Source organism: Notothenia rossii (genome assembly GCF_949606895.1).
Source record: "Notothenia rossii genome assembly, chromosome: 6".
Lineage (NCBI taxonomy): Eukaryota > Metazoa > Chordata > Actinopteri > Perciformes > Nototheniidae > Notothenia > Notothenia rossii.
In genome coordinates this window covers 79,577,219-79,596,726 of record NC_136909.1, presented here as the reverse complement: position 1 = coordinate 79,596,726, position 19,508 = coordinate 79,577,219, and the positions used below count along the sequence as shown (strand labels likewise).

Genomic DNA, 19,508 nt, shown 5'->3' with positions numbered 1-19,508 from the left:
ATTTGTATATCTTTAAACCCGAACCTGAATAAATATTCAAATTAAATTGTTATAATTTGAATTTGGTTGAATTATTATATTTAGTTTTACAAAAAGTGCTAATGCTGTTAAATGTATTTCATCACTCACAATAAAATTCACAAGTTTAATGAGCTTTACAGAGTTCACAGCTTTTCCCCAGAGAGAAAGAAACAAGAGTTAAGTCCAGAAAACTTCTCCTCCGTTTTATGCTGCTCTGATATTTAACTTTTTTAAAATAATTTTTAAACCATCTGTTGTATGCCGGGGACAATAATAAAGATTTATAAATATAGAAAACTACGAAACAATAGGTTGAAACAATGATACTAAAATAAATGATATATTGATGGTAAGGCTTAAAATGTTCCCATGCTGTTACGGAGTGTATTACGATATCTACTATAGAATGTGTTTCTATCCCTCAAGAGACATGACAATTGTTTGTTCTGATATTGTAATGAAGCCCTCAGGCCCTCTTAAACTAATCATCCTCTCTCTCTGTGCAGATGGATCAGTTATCAGGCTGTGGGCCGAGAAGAGAGAGAGGCTGTCTTCCTGTTGGCCTTCCTCATTCCTGCCTCACACGTTAGCGCGCAGCCTGTCAGCCGCTCCTCTCTCCTGCTTTTAGCTCCAGCTGCTGTTTCCAGCCGGTGTGAGGGTGACACAATGCTAATGGTAATTAAAGGGTTTAAGCTTCATATGTTGCTACTAAAATGTATCAACAATTGAAATAAGTTATCCTACGTTACTCAATAAAGTTATTTGAAAACTTGAGTAGTGTGCAAAAAAGTCAATTCAAATGTACGTTTTTTTCATGATGTGAAACTAATTTAGAATAAATTAAAGTTTTATTCTTTTGGTAACTAAATCCAAAGCCTAGGGTTAATGTTTTTATTTAATTATTTCACTTTTTTCTTTAAATGGATAGGATCTGATTAGTTGTGTACTGTAACAATGGGAACTTTAATATTTCTCCAAATATTAAAAACTTTTTCAAAATCGACCTCAACCATTTGTATGAGTCTGCAACGTTGCCCTCTCTGGCATTTGTCCAACTGAATAAATTAAACAAATGTTATGCAAAACTGTAAGAATATGTGAATAAGTTGTGTTCACATATGAACCAGTTTACTTGCCTGTGTAATTAATAGTAAATCGTCTCTAACTCCTAGTTTTAGTGAACAGCAGACCAAGATAAAATAAGGAAGCAACAACAAATAAACCTAAAGTATAGAGAAAGATATGTTACACACTCAAACACACACCATCGACATTATCATATACAAAATCCACTAAAGCAAATGTCTCTCTAGGATGCTGCAGTGACCTTCATTATGGACATATATAAGTGCACACGTGCCATGTCACACACACACACACACACACGCACACACACACACACACACACACACGCACACGCACACGCACACGCACACGCACGCACGCACACACACACACACACACACACACACACACACACACACACACACACACACACACACACACACACACACACACACACACACACACACAAAACACACAAAACACACAAACTTGAAGGCAAAGACACAAAAGTTAAAAAGGTAAATGATATACCAGTATAAATATCAACAAATGTAGCACTTCTTTAAACCAATCAATATTGGGATACCAAGTAAACTGTGGAGGACAGGTAAGGGCTGCACGGCCAGCAGTTTACCGAGCTTACGAAACAGATTACCCTCCAGAGAATGAAGTGAAAGTTAAACAAAAACAACACAGCAGTAAATTAACTCTCAATGAGGAGCTGAGTCTGTAGTGTGCACCCTACGTGTGTAAGTGTGTGTGTAGTGCTCACTTGTATGATGATGATGACCATGATGACGGGGGTGATGATTGGTTAATTGCAGGCAGCTTGCAAGTGCAGTGAAGTGCTTATTGTGTGTGTGTGTGTGTGTGTGTGTGTGTGTGTGTGTGTGTGTGTGTGTGTGTGTGTGTGTGTGTGTGTGTGTGTGTGTGTGTGCGCGTGTGTGTGTTGTTCACAGCTTGTAGTGCAAAGGGAGGGGCCTGCGGTGGCTGTGAGAGGCATGTAATATGTTTAAATAGGGAAAAGTAGTGTTTGGAGAATTGGTAATTACTTACATCCCTCTCTGGCCAGAGGGACACTGTCCAGATATCGCCGCCCTCCACGGCGCACACACACACAAATACACCAAACATGATATAAAACCCAGTCAAACACTCAACACACAAATACACAGTCAGTGCCAATCAACAATCATCAACAGGAGCCAGAACAAGAAGCAGACAGACGACGCAGTAAGGACAGAATCAGGGCAAAATGCCTCCTCTCTGTAAGTCTGACTGAAATGTTGAAGGCCACCTTCTTCCCATTTTTACAAAGCTCCGTGGTCTTCTCTGTAAGCTAAAAGGTCCCCAGAAATGGCCTCATTGTACTCTAGATATATCAAGATATAATCCTGAGTTTTGTGAAACTGAAAAGCAAATGTTTGCATGAATCTGCATGAAGCACAGGGGGCATTACTGAGGTTCTGTTTTTCTTTTCAATCATACTGTCCAAACTGTGAAACTCTTAGAAACCGTAAATACCACATACGTTTTAAACAAATCAGTAAAAATGTGTTCTAATACTATCTGTATTTTACTGTCTGTCCTGAGTCGAGTGCACAGCAATCACTCAATAATGCAGAACTAGACAAATTCAGTTCAAAATCAAATGAAAATGTGAACCCCATTCAACAATATTCAGCAACAATTAAAGTATCAGACTTCTTCCAGAGTTTCCATGTTTAATAACTATCCCTTTCAAGCAATGGTCGCCCCAGAAAGTGAAACAGCAAAGGTCATCCACACAAATCTTGTTTACTTTTGACTACTTCAGGGAGCTACTGTAGCTGGCAGATGGAAGTGGATGCTGCCACTATAACACATAACATCTTAAATCAAAATACGGACCTCAAACAATCAACCGAAAGTTAAAGAAGGTATTTTATTCAGGTAAATAAAGTCATGCAGCAAAGGGATTCTAAGTCTCTGTGTGTAAATCTTACGCATGTGTGCGAGGGTGTTTTGGGTGAGAAGGTCACACGTGGCGCCAAACTGGATTCCAGATTGAGTGTTTGATTTGACTTTCCACTGTCTCCCTTTTACCCGCTTTGGCACGAACACAAGTGAGACATCGAGTCGTGGCCACAATACCACATTCTGCGTAAGAGGACCGTTTTCTCACTCATAATATTGACTCTGATAATGTTTTCATCACTACGTGGCAACGCCGGATCAGATGAACAGCGTTTGGCTCAGACCAAATACAGGTCCGCTTCTTCGTGAGTGAAGGACAGAACGGCTAATGTTGCTCTTACCTTTTTACCTCTGAATCAATAGAAGAAACTCTTTCAGTTTCCCCAGAGTTGAAAAGCATGTGTGTGCTTTCGCTCATCAAGACGTGTGCACTTGCTCTGCTCTAAGAGGCCTATCGTTTTGAGTGTTTCGGGAAAATGGACGTGAAAATATACAGAATTGGCTGTAATTATATGTGAAGGTTTATTTAAGTTTGAGGGGAACATGGAGAAAAAAAAGACCGACGGACAGAAATCCAGATGAGGGTCTTGTATGCGTGTCGAAAGCGGCTTCAGCCTGTGTGTGTGTGTGTGTGTGTGTGTGTGTGTGTGTGTGTGTGTGTATGTGTGTGTGTGTGTGTGTGTGTGTGTGTGTGTTGTGTGTGTGTCTGTGTGTGTGTGTGTGTGTGTGTGTGTCTGTGGCTTGATGATCTTGTCTGGGCCAATCTGCTGGAGTGAATGGTTTGAATTTACTAGCCCACGACAGTCAAATTGTCCTAATCACTAAGTAAATAGATACTTCCCCAAGCTATCAGGGCACACACGCTGACAAAACTGCCTACAAGGAGGAGGTTGAGGGCTGAAAAAGAGGGAAAACTCTCAATGTTAATTCTTGTTTTCCTTCTTATTCCAACCTAAAAACACCCGGTGTAATTATTCATAAGTGCCACTTTGATTCGGGGCAAATTTGTTTGAAAGAGGCTTAAGGTGTTTCGCTTGAGTTATTCTCTTACAGAGTTTGGGTTGTGCGAGGAGGGTCTTTCGCTTGCAGCGTTTTCAGTTAAATTGAAGCTGAGAGCCGAGGGTTGGATAGAATTACACACCTTGTGCCCCTTTCTGAATGACTTGCCTCTAATCTAACCCAATCTGGCTTTCTGCAAACCTTATGGTGCTATATTTCTTTACATGCGTTGGGTCTTAAGATAGGATAACAACTGATGAAGATAATCCACTCAAATGAATTAGATTTGTTCAAATGCTTTTACAGTAGCTCAAGTGAATTAACCAACTCTTGTAAACATTTAATCAAAGTTTACAGTGGATTATGTGCTGAAATTTCAGTCTATCTTGATTTAAAAGCCTAAACAAATGTGCACTCTCATAACACAGGAAACGGATGGGATAAGCATGTGCAACAAGGCATTTATACCACATTATGCTGCTTTGCAAATACAAAACAAGCATAATTCAACAATCAATCAGTCTTTCAGATCCTCTGTTTTCAGATGTTTGGAGATGTACAAGACCCTACGCTGTGCCACATTGAGTCACAGCATCCACACTTTCCAAACCTCTTGAGCCTCCCGGATAACAAAACAGAAAATATATAACAGCAAGTAACCAAAGATATACTGTATCGGTTCAAATCAAGGCCTGATCAGCTTTGCGTATGGTTCATCAGTGATTTGAACATTTGAGTGTAGCTCAGGCCAAGCCAGCAACCCAACACCAGAGTATAGAGTGTCTGTCATGCTGGTTTACACTGGACCCATGTCTGGAACAGGAGAAGTGAGGATACTGTGACACATGAGGACTGCTCAAGTGGAGCTCGTCTCGCACACTGTTGTCGGGGAAATCACACGAAATGCCACCAAAAACATCTGATATGTTCGGTCCTTTTCCGAAAAACATTGAAATCTCCTGGTTCCTCTTTGCTTTAAGGCTGTTCTCTTTTTTTCTTGTCCATTTATGATAAACAATAATAAGAGCTGCAGGATAAATAATTTAAAGTTGTATTTACTGATGGTACATATACTGTATTAAGAAACTGTGACTTAAAATAAAATCTCATATAAAAGAAACAGCATTCTTTCTTTTGTTTACATATGTTTTACCTCTGATACTGTACATGATGGGCCAATATTAGAGGATTCTCAACAAAAAACAGTCAGTACAAGATCGTCTAGACACTTAAGTATCAGATGTCCACATAATGTAGCTTATAGGAGCTCCCAGTCTTCTAAACGTACCTAAACAGCAGCCGCGAGCTTTACAGTCTCACATTAACGACAACACCAAATACCATAGCCTGCGTTTAAGCCGTAAACTGTAAATGAGGCAACTCAGGGTGTGTGTGTGTGTGTGTGTGTGTTAGTGTGTGTACAACAGTATGAGCTATGCTAATAGCTTTTTAGCAGTTTGTAATGGAGACACAGTTTTAACTGCATGTGTACAAGTGTGTGTGAGAGTGTGTGTGTCTTTGTTTCTGTGAGAGTGAGTGTGTGTTTATGGGCTAATTAGGATTTGAGTTACACCATAATTAGTTTTGTGGCATTCCCACAGCACAGCGTATCACGTTACGGCTCATATGCATAATTAGCGAAAATAAACATTCAGGGCTTCGGTTGGCTGTTATGAATCTTTCAACGCTCTCCTTGTTCTCCCCTCCCTCTCTCACCCCTCCTCTTCCTCCTCTTGTTTTGTCTATCTCACACCAAACACTTTCCTTTCAGTTTTCCAGTGATTAAAAGCTATACGTTGGTGCCTGACCAGTTTCTATCTCATCTACGACAAAAATACTACTTGCTCTGCATCGAGACAAAAATACACACACATGTACACATGCACACATGAAGGCATACTTTACATTTAAAGAGCATCCATAAAAGTCAAGGCGGAAAGCAAATTGACGATAAAAATCCAGCGGAGGATCAATTAAGTTGTAGGAGCAAGAGATAATAACATGTTTTTGTAGCACCAGACCCACACACACACACACACACACACACACACACACACACACACACACACACACACACACACACACACACACACACACACACACACACACACACACACACACACACACACACACACACACACACACACACACACACACACACACACACACACACACACACACCCTCTCCATTCATATTTAGAGTTTAAAAAGGAGACAGAGATGTACTGGTTAATTCTAGTGTACATGTCTGGTTTGGAGAACATTTTATTGAGTTGAGTGTTGAACTTGTCTTGAGCGCTGGCGTTGGTTGGATCATGCAGGTAAAGAATCATAAAGTACAAATAAACTATGTGCTGTTCTGTTTCTCTCAGCTCTTTCTGAGTGAACACGTTATTTTTCTAATATTGCCGCTCCAGAGTAGACACATGATGTCAATCCCACTATTTATTATGTTTATTTTGCTCTCTCCCTCCATAACATTCTGGAAATGTCAGCCTGAGTTTTTAGCTGTGTGTCTCTTGGCTGGACATTAAAAGACATGACAGCAAAGAGTCCATTTTCCCTGTGTGTGTGTGTGTGTGTGTGTGTGTGTGTGTGTGTGTGTGTGTGTGTGTGTGTGTGTGTGTGTGTGTGTGTGTGTGTGTGTGTGTGTGTGTGTGTGTGTGTGTGTGTGTGTGTGTGTTTGTACGCTGCTGACAGATTTTTCTTTACACTTCATGCTGACATTGACGTTAGCCATTTAGATGTGTGTGTATTTGTGTTTCTCCAAAATCTCAAGCCATGCTCACTTTGCTGCAGCTGACGTGTGTATTTGTTTGTGTAGCATGTGTGTGTGTGTGTGTGTCTGCTGCCATATTTACAAATCCCTTAATGAGAAATGATTAAGGTGCAGAGCTCATTTGTTTTGGACACTGTCAAGTTATTTTTCCAGGTAACATGTCCATATTTCAAAAACACCTATTGCCCGACAGATGAAATTACATTTCAGAGCAAATGAAAAGTGATCCTCCTCCGACACCATCCGTCCACAACTTAGATATGTGTGTTTACAAGGTTGATTTTAAAACGGTTGTGACCTGCGGGTGTTTATAAGGCAGGTTTTGCTTGTGAACATCTAGAAGTAACTTAAACAGACCGGTTACACAGGAAGAAATTAGTTCCAGAGAGAAAGGGGGAGGAGAGGGAGAAAGGGAAAAGGCAAAGGAGAGTGGAGGACAATGGAAAGATGAGAAGGAAGGGGGAAGAAGGAACAAGACTTTATCATGTCTAACTGCATTTGTGTAATCTGAATCAAATATGGATTTGTGGTAAAGCTGTATAAGGGTACTAAATGTTGGTGTTATTAAGCATACACACACCTCTACAAAATGTGTATATCAAAATACAATGTGTAGACATACAGATATGTAGCTCTGAGTATTATATATATTATTTGTGTGTGTGTGTGCGTGCGTGCGTGTGTGCGTGTGTGTGTGTGTGTGTGTGTGTGTGTGTGTGTGTGTGTGTGTGTGTGTGTGTGTGTGTGTGTGTGTGTGTGTGTGTGTGTGTGTGTGTGTAGACTTGTAGATTCCTGGGTGGACAGAGAGCAGATGTGTAGAACGTGCTAAATGACTGACTTGTCGATAATCATCCTGTCATTAAAGGAGTTGAGGTTTCATATGTGTGTGCACGTAAAACCCTGCGAGGAACATGCTAGTTGCTGGAGGGAACATATTTCTCTTATGTCAAAAGAGGTACTTAAAGGTGGGGTAGGTAAGTTTGAGAAACCGGCTCGAGATTCCCTTTTTGTTATATTCCATGGAATGCTCTTAACATCCCGATAGCAATGAATATCTGAAGTGCTTTGACAAAAAGTCCACAAAATAATCTGTGGAAACTGTAGTACTGTAAAAAGCCAGCCCGGCTAAAATAACTGGATGGCCTACCTGCCTGTCAGCCTTCCATCTGTGCACAAACTTATCTCGTGCCCTCATTGGTCCTTTGTGCGTTTGTGTGTGTTGGCTGTGTATTTACGCGAGGTGGTTTCTCCAAAATTACTCGAGTAATACTTGAGTAAATGCACTTAGTTACTTTCCACCACTGTTCAAAGTAAATATATTCATATCACACTTAAATAATCCACTGAGACAGATCATTGAAATAATCTGTTATCACATTATCTTGGATACTGTCAACATGTCTTAAAAACCTCTTATTTCATAACGCGCTAGATATAATCTGCCTGTACAATGAGATGTGGGTGTATACTAATATGTTTTCAGGACAGACAGTTTGGTCAAGCAGGATTAGTCGGACACAGAGAATGAATTGGATGGAGTAGAAGCAGTTCATTTGAGCCAAGGTCACAAAAACACTGCCTGATAGAATGGATTTGATTTCTATCAAACTCACCGGGGACAGACACACTTAACTCTACCTAAACGCACACGCACTCACTTTAACAAAGACACACAAACACAGGAGCACCTGTAAAAGCTGAGTATTTAAGTGTTGTGATTATTTCCACAGAGGGTATAGTAAGACAGAAAATAACTTGAATACACACGTACTGTACTGTAGACACACAGACACACACATGCAGACGTTGCTGGGCCTGTTTTATTCAACAGCTGCACTTCCTCACGACTCCGAATCAGCACATTTCCATCAACCACCTCTGCCAGACCACAACACACTCCAACAACAGCCTATTTCAACACAAACACACACAAACACACACACACACACACACACACACATACACACACACACACACACACACACACACACACACACACACACACACACACACACACACACACACACACACACACACACACACACACACACACACACACACACACACACACACACACACACACACACACACACACACACACACACACACACAGCTGAGTGCATTAGCTGTGTAGATTAATGAAAGTATCTCACTGAACAAGGAAGAGAATACCTTGCACTCTTAAATGCTTGCAGACGTGTGTGTGTGTGTGTGTGTGTGTGTGTGTGTGTGTGTGTGTGTGTGTGTGTGTGTGTGTGTCAGAGCAGCATGTTTCATCTCAAACCTTGTTTCTCACTGCAGTTACTACTACCTCGCTCTCTCTTTTTCCTTGTCTCTCCCTCCTTCACACTCCCTCACTGGCCGTTCATTTACACTTGTCAAGAGGTAGCCATTAAGCCCAAAAAGCCTGCATAGACATTTTATTACAAAACCATTTGTATTCCTGAAAGAAAAATAAATCCAACGTTCCCTCCGACTGCATTAGGGCCGCGGTTTGGTGATTTGTTTAGGTTGATAACACTCACGGTCCACCAGCCACTCAAACACTGTGGTGACTGGAAAATAACTAGACCTTCTTTCAGTCTTCCTTGCTTGCTTTCTTTCTTTCTTAAAGGCCATTCAAGGGCCTTTTTATGAATGTTAACCAGCTGGTTGTAATATAAAAGTCATACTTTATTTGACTTCTACTAGGAGAACAAGACATCTAATGAAGCAGGCTGTTTATCCGCTGCGGGTCTATATGTCCGAGATAGAGGGAAAGAAAGAAAGGGAGGAGGGGAACTGGTCTCAATAAAGCAGTTGGATTTGCTCAGAGCTCTCGTAAAAGCAAGTGGGCCCAATCAAAATGACCAGGACAGAGAGGGCTAACAGAGCATATCGTGTCCCAAACATTCCCTACTGAGTCTTTGTGATTGTGTGCTAACATGTGTAAATTTTAGTCGTGTTCAAATCTATGTTCACTTTCCTTCTGTCGCCCTGAAATGAGCCATACAATGAGTTTCTTCATTTAGTTTCACCCCAGAGCTACACATTCTTCCAACCCCTGTTCAAAAACTTGAGGCTAATTTCCAGACTATTTGTCTGGCTGTTTCATGGTCGCACTGATTTCATGACAGTATCCATACGCAGGCGCGGGCGTATTGGGGTTTTATCTTCCTGACATAGTAGCAATTGTACAATGTGATGGCCTTGGAAAAGTAATGGCTATTCACATGGAGCTGCCAGATTGAAACCCAACTCTGGATGACTGGGAGAATGTTCCCACATCTCTTGTTAAATTGTCTCTGTCTGCTCATTCATTTTGTGCAATTGTTTTTTCATTCTCTTTCTGTCCTTCTTTTCTGCCTTCTTTCTTTTGGCTCTCTCTCTCTCTATTGGGCTTTGTTTGAAGTCTGCTTTAGGCCAGTAAAGGGACCCCCCCGCCCTTCCCGTGGCACTATAAATGACAGCTAGTGAAACACGATATACTGGCCCGCCATTAAACAAAAAAAAAAAGCCATGATAGCCATGCTGCTCCCTCTGTTAATCAAATTGGCCGTAATTGTCATCTGAAGATTTTAAAGGACGCTGAGGGGAAACCAAAGGAGGAACCTCTGAACCGGCAGCCCTGGGGTCAGCGTTTGTGTGTGTGGGTGTCTTCAGGGATCGTCTGAGAGTTTGTATTTGGTCACGCTGAGTTAAGGAGCCGTGTCTGAGTTCTGGATGGAGAGACTCCTAAGGGATCTTATCGTCCACCCACTCTTTGTCTCTCAGTCTAGTCGAGTGTTTCTACGTCCCCCCATGTTAAATCCTCCCACTCGTTCCGTCTGTTTTTACTTTTTCTCTCCCATCCTTTGACTGCACATGGCCTCATTTTCAACTGTGGCGTAAAAGTACATTTTACAACAACAGTCATAAGACTGTCTTGTGTTTTAGCTATTTTGAAGACCACCAAATGACGTGATATAATAAGTCGACAAAAACAGTTGCGGTCATGTTTTTTTATGCACATGCAACTCATCTATTTTTCATAAAACTACTTTGTTCTTTAGCATGTACAAAAAAGGACTAACAAAAGAAGACATTTTGATTATTCCTACAATACTTAACGACCTCCTCATTTGCATACAACTACACATTCACAATGTATACATTATACCTTGTAAATAACGTGAAATAGTTCAGCATCCACGTATTCTGTGAGCGGCTTCAGATATCACTTTCAAGAATGAAACTCCAGATTTTGACACCACAGCTAACTTTTGACCGTTTCTCATTTCCCTTCTGAACCACGATCCCAGAGCAACATGTGGCTGTGCGATCGTCTGAGGTCTGAATGGTTCTGTAGTGGCGTAGGAGGTGATGTATCGGCGAGCCACTATGAATGGCTCTAAATAGTGACAACTGATGTTTAACTGCACGCCCAATGTGTCAATCCTGTGCTTTCTATTAATATCACAGTTATAATTAAACAGGTCACACACATTGTACACCTGCTGTATAAAAGGCATTTCTAAAGTGCTCAATGATAAGTAAGGATGATCCCTTAGCATTCTGATGCCTAAAACAATGACAAGTTTTCCCTAGTCAGCCTAACTGGAAATGTGAGTACACATTAGTCTGCTGCAATGACGAGTTAAGGAAAGATTTAAACAAAGAAGATGACAACCAATAAGGGTATGAAACACATGACTGCGCCAATAAATGACATGTGGTTTTGCTCTTTTTGTGCCACCAGGAATCCGCCCAGCGAATGAAGTGAAGAGAGCAGACTCCCATTGGATACTCGGCATGACTTCACATCACTCAGCGAGCGTTTCACAGTGTAACAGACCGTATTACAGCACCGGGCAAATATGCACTTTATCGCCTACTCAAGTCTTTGATTTCCCTTTCTGCTCCATTTGGATTGACATAAATTGTACAATATGGTAGTCTTGATTTCTGTTCCAGGCGGACAGGCAGCTGGCTGGAGGGGAATGAGAGATGGAGAGAGGAGTGTGGGGTCAGTTAACTGCAGAAATGTAAATCTGTTCATCCTAACTGAAGCATTTGAGTCGTGACTGCCTGTATTTGTGTGTAGGTGCGCGTCAATTCACACCAACGAGCTTCTGACCACACGTTTAACAAGGCGTTCCACTGACCCTGCAGGCACAAGTGTTTACCCAGGGCCCTGACCCTCTTGCACTGATACTTTTACTGCTGATATAAATACCACACACACACACACAACACACACACACACACACACACACACACACACACACACACACACACACACACACACACACACACACACACACACACACACACACACACACACACACACACACACACACACACACACACACACACACACACACACACACACACACCACAAGGCAGCAACGATGCAGGTAACTTAATCCACACTGCCCTCCATTCTTTCCATTGGCTGAAGCCATCAGATGCCCGTGCTTTTAACCAATCGGATCACACCTCCTTAATGATACAAAGGATATTTGTATACCCAGCACTTGTTGTTGAGAGGCCTTCAGTAAAAATTGTGTTAAGGTGGGAGTGGGATCATATTGGGTTGCAGGGTATGCATGTGTGCAAATGAATGTGTGTGTGGTTTGAAACTGGATAGGTCAGAGAAGCCTGTGCTAATAGTTCAAAAGGAATGCTTATGACGAGGTGCTAACTCGCAGTGATTGCAACTGCTGTGTGTGTGTGCGTGTGCTTGTGCGTGTGCGTGTGCGTGTGCGTGTGTGTGTGTGTGTGTGTGTGTGTGTGTGTGTGTGTGTGTGTGTGTGTGTGAGAGATGCTCTAGTTTTTATTTGGGTAGCTGTGCAAAAGATCCCATCATGCTTTATGTTGACAGGACATTTGTCAAATTGGAATGATGCAACTGCCCTGAGTCTCCTCTGCCATGTTGAATGGCTCCAGTTACCCCGATATATTTCTCGTTGGAAAAATCGGTTAAATCGCTGTGACAGCCTGATATTCATATGATCCTAGAATTAACCTTTATGTGACCCTTTAGATATTGATCTATTTAACCTATGGGGTCTCTACCATTTGCACTCACTCAGATGTTATAGCTTCAAGCAAAGATGGGGAGAACGCTACCAAGGTCTGGTAAAATCATTTTTCTTTAACTCCACCAACCCCAGATTTCTATTTCACTTCAAAACGATAGCATTAGCACAAACTAACAATGACATTATCTCAGGCAAATTACTTTTTTCTAGAATAGGCTTCAACAAAGTCAGAAAAGGCCTTCAACTACTTTTTGTTGCATATGCAACACCAAGTAGAGACTGATGGGTTAAAACACTTTGAAACACTCCTTACAGTGCAGGTCATCGAAGGAAAAAGCTGTGTGTACGGTGTGGAATATGTCAAAACTCTTATATTAAACAGTAATCTTCTTTTGATGTTCAAGCTCACTATTTCCAGGTAGGAATTTTTGAAGTCTGGAGAGAGAAACTGAAGGTGAAATGGAGTGGCGGGGGAAAATAAAAACTGAAATTGGTCATTTCCTTATGCTGCTGCTAAGGCAAAGCCACATCATAACCACACCCGTTGTCCTGTTCCCTCTCTCATAACCATGTTTTAATATTATTTTTCTCTTTCTCTCCAACACCACGATTCCTTCATTCATTGTTAGGATTAGGTTTGTTTGCTTAGGTAAGCATGTCCTTTCTCTGTTAGCATTCTTAACTTAGTTAGGTTAAATGGTTGCACTCACACAATATTAATTTTTTTGCATTTTGACAATTACTGACAGAGCTAATGGAAACGTGTTTGCTTGTTTTACTTTTAAACATGTCTGTTAAGTGTCCGCTTCTCGCTCTGTACACGTTTGTATTTATGTGTGTAAGAACGTGTCTGCATTTCATTGTGTGTGCAACTGTGCATTCATGCATGTGTCTGTGTTTATCGATATAGCTAATGGATTTTCTGCTGGCCAAAAGTTTGTTCGTTCAGTAACCCTATATGGCGGTTGGTTTATAGGGCAAGCCTTCAGAATAGAAGCGTGACTCATGACTCTGTCTGACACAACCGTCGATGACCTGACACCAGTATCAGATAGCAGGGGGAGAGGGGGGGAGCGAGGAATGAAGAGGGAATGAGAGATGGGATTTTGATGATCGATAGGCCATCAAAGTAGGACAGGATTTTAACCTGAGGAGAGGGATAAGCAGTTGAAAGGAAGAAAAGCAGGAAATATTAAGACAAACTAAAAGAAAGTATGGGATAAAAGATACATGTGTTTGAGTAGTATGTTTTTCTCAACCCTAGACCCTGAAAATCAGATTACACTACACATGAGAATTTCTGAACATCTGGCTACAACTGACCTTGACAAGCAAACACAACTTCTCATTAAGCTTTTCTAGGATGTAGTGTGATAAGCAGACTCACAGACAGAGTGTTACACAAGTCAGGCAGTCAGACTATAGAGAGGAGACTTCACGCAAAGACCATGCAGTATGATAACGTCTTTTTGTTCTACCTCCACAGGCTATGACTTAACATCTCCTCATCTACCTTAAGGCAGGGCTGCCAACATTTGAGTTCAGCTTGGAGTGAGATTTTTTTTTTTACAAACTAGGGTTTCCAATTAATGTACCGGGCGCTACATACACACTGTACCCGCAACTCTTACAATGAAGGCTCGATAATCAGCTCACAGCATATAAAATGGCATATAGGTGTAAGCAGGGGTAAAGTGCTATTTTACAAGTGGGGGGGGTGTGGGGGCGGGGGTCCTCACCTCCTCTAGGGGGGTCCGTGGGCATTCTCCCCCGGGAAGATTTTTTTTTTAAATATTGAAGTTAAATGCATCAACCTGGTGCATTTTGAGAGCGAAAGGAATTTATGGATACATCTCTCAACACCCATATGAAGCTGAACTGTAAACAGATTTTCTTTTTCTTTATGGATATTTTACAAATCACTCACCTTTTAAACTGTATTCTTGTTTTACTGTCATATAGTATTTAATAACTGTTTTTCATTTATTCTCATAAATGTTTACCAAAACGTTTGAGACCCACTGAGATAACTAGACTAAAGTTAACTATCTAAACAGAGAGTCCCTTACCTCACTGAGCTGTAGTTATCTCTCTCAGTCTGACAGGAGAGAGCTCTCCCTCTCCTTGTTTTAGAAACAGCTTTTAATATCCGTTAAGCTAACCAGATGCTAACAACAACAATGCAAATAGTGAGTTTGGTAGAAATATACTGTATAATAGTAAAGTTATTTAAGATGATGCCATATTTATTGAAGATTTTACATTATAAATATTCCCCAAAATTATTCAAAAGCATATTCTTCCAAACTCCTTGCTGTAGTATGACGCACAGGAGACTATTGATGTGTGTTGTGAGTTTGATAGTAATATACTGTCTAATAGTGATTGAATATTACTGTATTCTCTTTTTTCGGAGTTGCACTTTGCAGACGGTCCCTGAGCACTCGTTTCTTCTCCGGCTGCGGATAGAGACCCGTCATGTGTCCAGCTCGGAGGAGGGCGCATATTGGCTTTTTTTGATCAAAATGTGATTGTAGTTCATTGTCAACCTTACCACGGTACTTAGGAGACGTCATTTGTGTCTGAATAACGTTTTGTTCATGAGTTATTGATCCGTGAAATCAGAATCTCCCAATATCGTTCGACTTTACTGAACTAAGCCAGAAGACTCTCATTTCGTAGACCGCTCGTTTTGCTGTTCCTTCACTTTATTTTTTATATTTATATACATTGATTTTTGACGAAAACTTAGCGTGAGGAAAGGCAAGTGTGGCGTGAATGCGTGAGATATGGGTTAATTGCGTGACTCTCACGCTCAATGCGTGAGTGTTGGCAGCCCTGCTTAAGGTCCTTCTCTCCCTTCTCATTCTCTACCCTTGTCACATGAAAGGAGTCTGCAAGGCTTTTTAACTCATGAAAGGGTTTTTAGTTGAGCCCTCAATAAAATCCTGCATGTCTGATGGTGCCTGGGAGCTTGAAAAGAGCTCTTGTGACACCGCAAAGAGTGACTGAGATGAAATCATGGCAGCATCTGGATATGTAGGCTACGCTAGGAAATGGCTATGAAGGGAGACTACACTGAACTTTATGGACGGACATATAGATATCCATGCATTCACAAGCATTATTATAGATGAAATCAGTTTAAAGGGGACCTATCATGCAAAATGCACTTTTGTACTTCATTTCTACATGAATATGTGTCCCTGGTGTTCCAGGGAACTCACCAATGTGTCAGAAAACACAACCCTCTCTATTTCCCTCCATACCCAAATCTCTAAAAAAGGGGCTGCAACGGATCTGAAAAAAACGTATCCAGATTTGAACACTGTCCTGACGTCAGGACGGTGGCGCTACGGCTATTGGGCCAACTCTCCACCTATCAGGGAAATGTGGGGTTGGGCCACGGCCGGCCATAGAGAGGCGAAGTCCCTCCCCTTCCGGGAGCCTCCATGGGACCCCGGAAGCGGAAAATTATACATTGAATTCAATGGAGAGAGAAAACGTATCTTTTGATCCCGTTTGAATTGTGCCACGAATGACACATATGATGTTTGTCAATTTAAAAGAACATTTTGCAAGTCAAAAAAATTAAAATGTGTCGTAAAACTGTGAAGTAACACATTTTTTTATGTTAAGCCGCTCAGTGAACTACATGTCTCTGGTCCCGCACAATACGCGTCACCAACACAAAGATGACCGTCACGTTGGAACATTTCACCTCATTCTTTCAGAATGAGAATACAAGTATAAAACGAGGTGCAAATCACTACAAGTCTGGGCCCGTTGAGAGCTGTACATACACGAAAGGGGAGTTAGTCGGTTCTGTAAGAGCCAGCATGCGGGACCGGCTTTACAAGGTTTCGGTGAGTAACATGAGTGCAATGTTTAACGTTAATGTCAGTCAATAAGGAGGAGAATGAAAAAGAAGATGATGAACCACAGACCCGGCATATAATGACTGCAGTGTGCAGGGCTGTGTTAATTTATGTTACTGTTATCAATAGCATTAGTTGACTGAGAAAACCGTCAAGAAAAAAAGTTTAGCGATGTTACGAGTCGACTAGCATAATATGAACCACGGCTGTGATTGACAACCTGGACAGCCAGTCAGAAGCTAGAATGCCAACCTAGAGAGCCAATCAGAACCTAGAACGGGTGTACTGTATACGGGTGTGTATGCTGTGGATAACATTAGTGTTCACAAGAACAAGGTATACTCCCGTGTTTTGTTTTAGTTGCTCTTCAGATTGAAGCGGCCAGTTTTATATCGACTATATGTGTGATCTCCTTTTTACATCTCGTTGTGTCATTTGAGTTTATTTGCTGTGTGTAGATTCAAGGATTTTGGTTATCTTGTCAATTTGTTTGGTTATCTAGGCACAGCTGTGTGTGACTCCCTCTGGTACACTGGTATGTGTTTTCCTAATGTAGAGAGCATTGATTAATTCATAAACTACACACTGAGTCTAGATCCTGACCAAATCCTTTTTTGTTGATCAAATGTTTTTCAAAAATGTAATACACATTTAAAAAAAAATACAATGTACAATCACAACCAATACAACACAAATTACAAAAACTTCAGAAAAAACAAACAATAACAACAATCAGACAAGAGGACAAAACAATGGAAAAATAAACCCTCCCACCCCCAGATCTGGACCATCCTTGTATTGCTCATTCAATCTATTATAGCATGTTAACAAACATGGTACTTACTTTATTTGTACAGATCTACATGGGAGAGGATGGCGCGATGCAGAGCGCTGTCTGTGGTTGTGCACGGGGGATGTACAAATGCAGCCACGCTGCAGCATTGGCAATATTTGCCATGTGGCAGATCAGCTCCACAGAAGTTGAGTGCCAGTGGAGGAAGCCTGGCACTTCAAAAGTAGTCCAGCCGGTGTCTCAACTCTACCAACAGCAAGAGGAGACATACAACCCACTGGCCAGAGACATCGCCACTGAGGAAGTAGACTGGTTTAGGTCTGCACTGAGGGGCGCAGCGTGGCATGGCATGGCTTTTGTCACCTGAGCCAGAGCTGCAGCCTCAACATCAGGCCATTTTCAACGTGCCGGAGCTGGTGAAGGAGCATGGGGGTCGGGGGCTTGAGGCAATTCTTGCCTCAATGCGACTGAGCAGAGACCATTAAGCTGCCATCCAGACAGCCACCGTAGGACAGCAGACAAATCCTCAGTGGCAGTTACACAGGCAGGGCAGGTTGACAGCCAGCAATTTTGGTGCTGTGCTGAGGTCGGGACTTTCATCCACTCCATGCGCGTCCCTCATGAAGAGGGTGCTTGGGGGGTACAATTTAGACGGAGTCATGGCTGTCAACTGGGGAGTTGTAAACGAGGTGTGTTTGGCCTTTTAAGTGTGACACATATGTAGTGATAAATGCTTCACCTGACCACTGTTCCTAAATAAAAAAAGTTTTCTGCATCGTCAGTCATTTTTTCCAAATAATTACCAATATTTCACAAATTCTTCATGTCAACTTAAGAGCACAGCTTTGTGTCAGCTTTGCTTGGTTCATCTTACTGGGGGGCAGCTACATGGATGTCGGTGCAGTCCACAATCATTTTGCAGTTGAAGGCAGAATGAATTTATTATTGACTCAGAATGAAGCACAACTTCATGTCATACAATACATTGACTTTATTTGTAATTGTGTAAAAAAATTAAGCATTTATTAGCAAGCAGGACCTGCAGGAACAGAGAACGGTGATGGATGGAGCTGGGAAGAGAGAAGAATAAAGAAAACAGATCAACTTTATTATCGGATATTAATTCAATTTCAAAACAAGTTGCCGCTCCTACAGTTTTCTAGTATGTAAAGATGATTTCACATGACCTATGCAAAATATCACACTCAATACATGTGTCTCTCTGGGGGGTGCATTGTGCCTTTGATGTATATAAATAATATACCATAACCAAATACTATTACGTACAGTGGAAATCAGGTTGCCAGAGCAGGTCAGTGTGCATGTTCCTCAGGGTCTCAGCAGTTACAGGTGAGGTAAAGACAATAAGAGAAAAAGGTCAGTAACAACACTTTAAAGTAACAACACTGAATAATTATCTATTTTTTCAGTAATCACTCAACTACTGTCTTTCCAACAAACAGCTTGACTCACCCTCACTGTCATCACAATGACACATGTCCAGAAGAATGTCATGCAAAGCTCCCTGCCTGCCTGCCTTCCTTCGACTCTCCCTGAACTGCTTCCTTAGCACCCGGTGGAGGGCGCAGTAGGCTACTCTTCAAATGTTTCACGAAATACTTACCATGATGACTACTCTTACTGTTTAACATTTTGGTGTACTTCATGTAATAAAATAATAACTTCATGGTAAGGCTACTAAAAATGACAAGGCTAAGTAATGTAATGCTAACTAACGTGCTCGCTACTCGTCGCTACTAGCTAGGTAGCTAACTTGACTATGTTCCATGCACAACATGTATATTACCTATGATATTACCTGATATGTCTGATCCAGCGACTCCTGGTCCTTTCATAAGACGGGAAGCGATAGAACGAGCAAGTGGTATGATCACTTTTGTGATTACAACATGGTACAAAAGCACACAGGCATCTTGTAAAAGTGAATTTATTGGAACAATCTCTTATATTTATTGGAGGGAATAAATCAGTTATGAAATCTTCTTTTTCGCTTT

General features: G+C 41.4%; 1 long non-coding RNA gene across 1 annotated transcript; it reads left to right on the top strand.

Annotated features, from left to right (window-relative positions):
• Window positions 1-16,274: 16,274 nt before the first annotated feature.
• On the top strand, window positions 16,275-18,268 carry LOC307044192. Its single transcript, XR_013809562.1, has 2 exons — window positions 16,275-16,688; window positions 17,558-18,268. It is a non-coding gene; the product is annotated as an uncharacterized lncRNA (long non-coding RNA).
• Window positions 18,269-19,508: the final 1,240 nt, after the last annotated feature.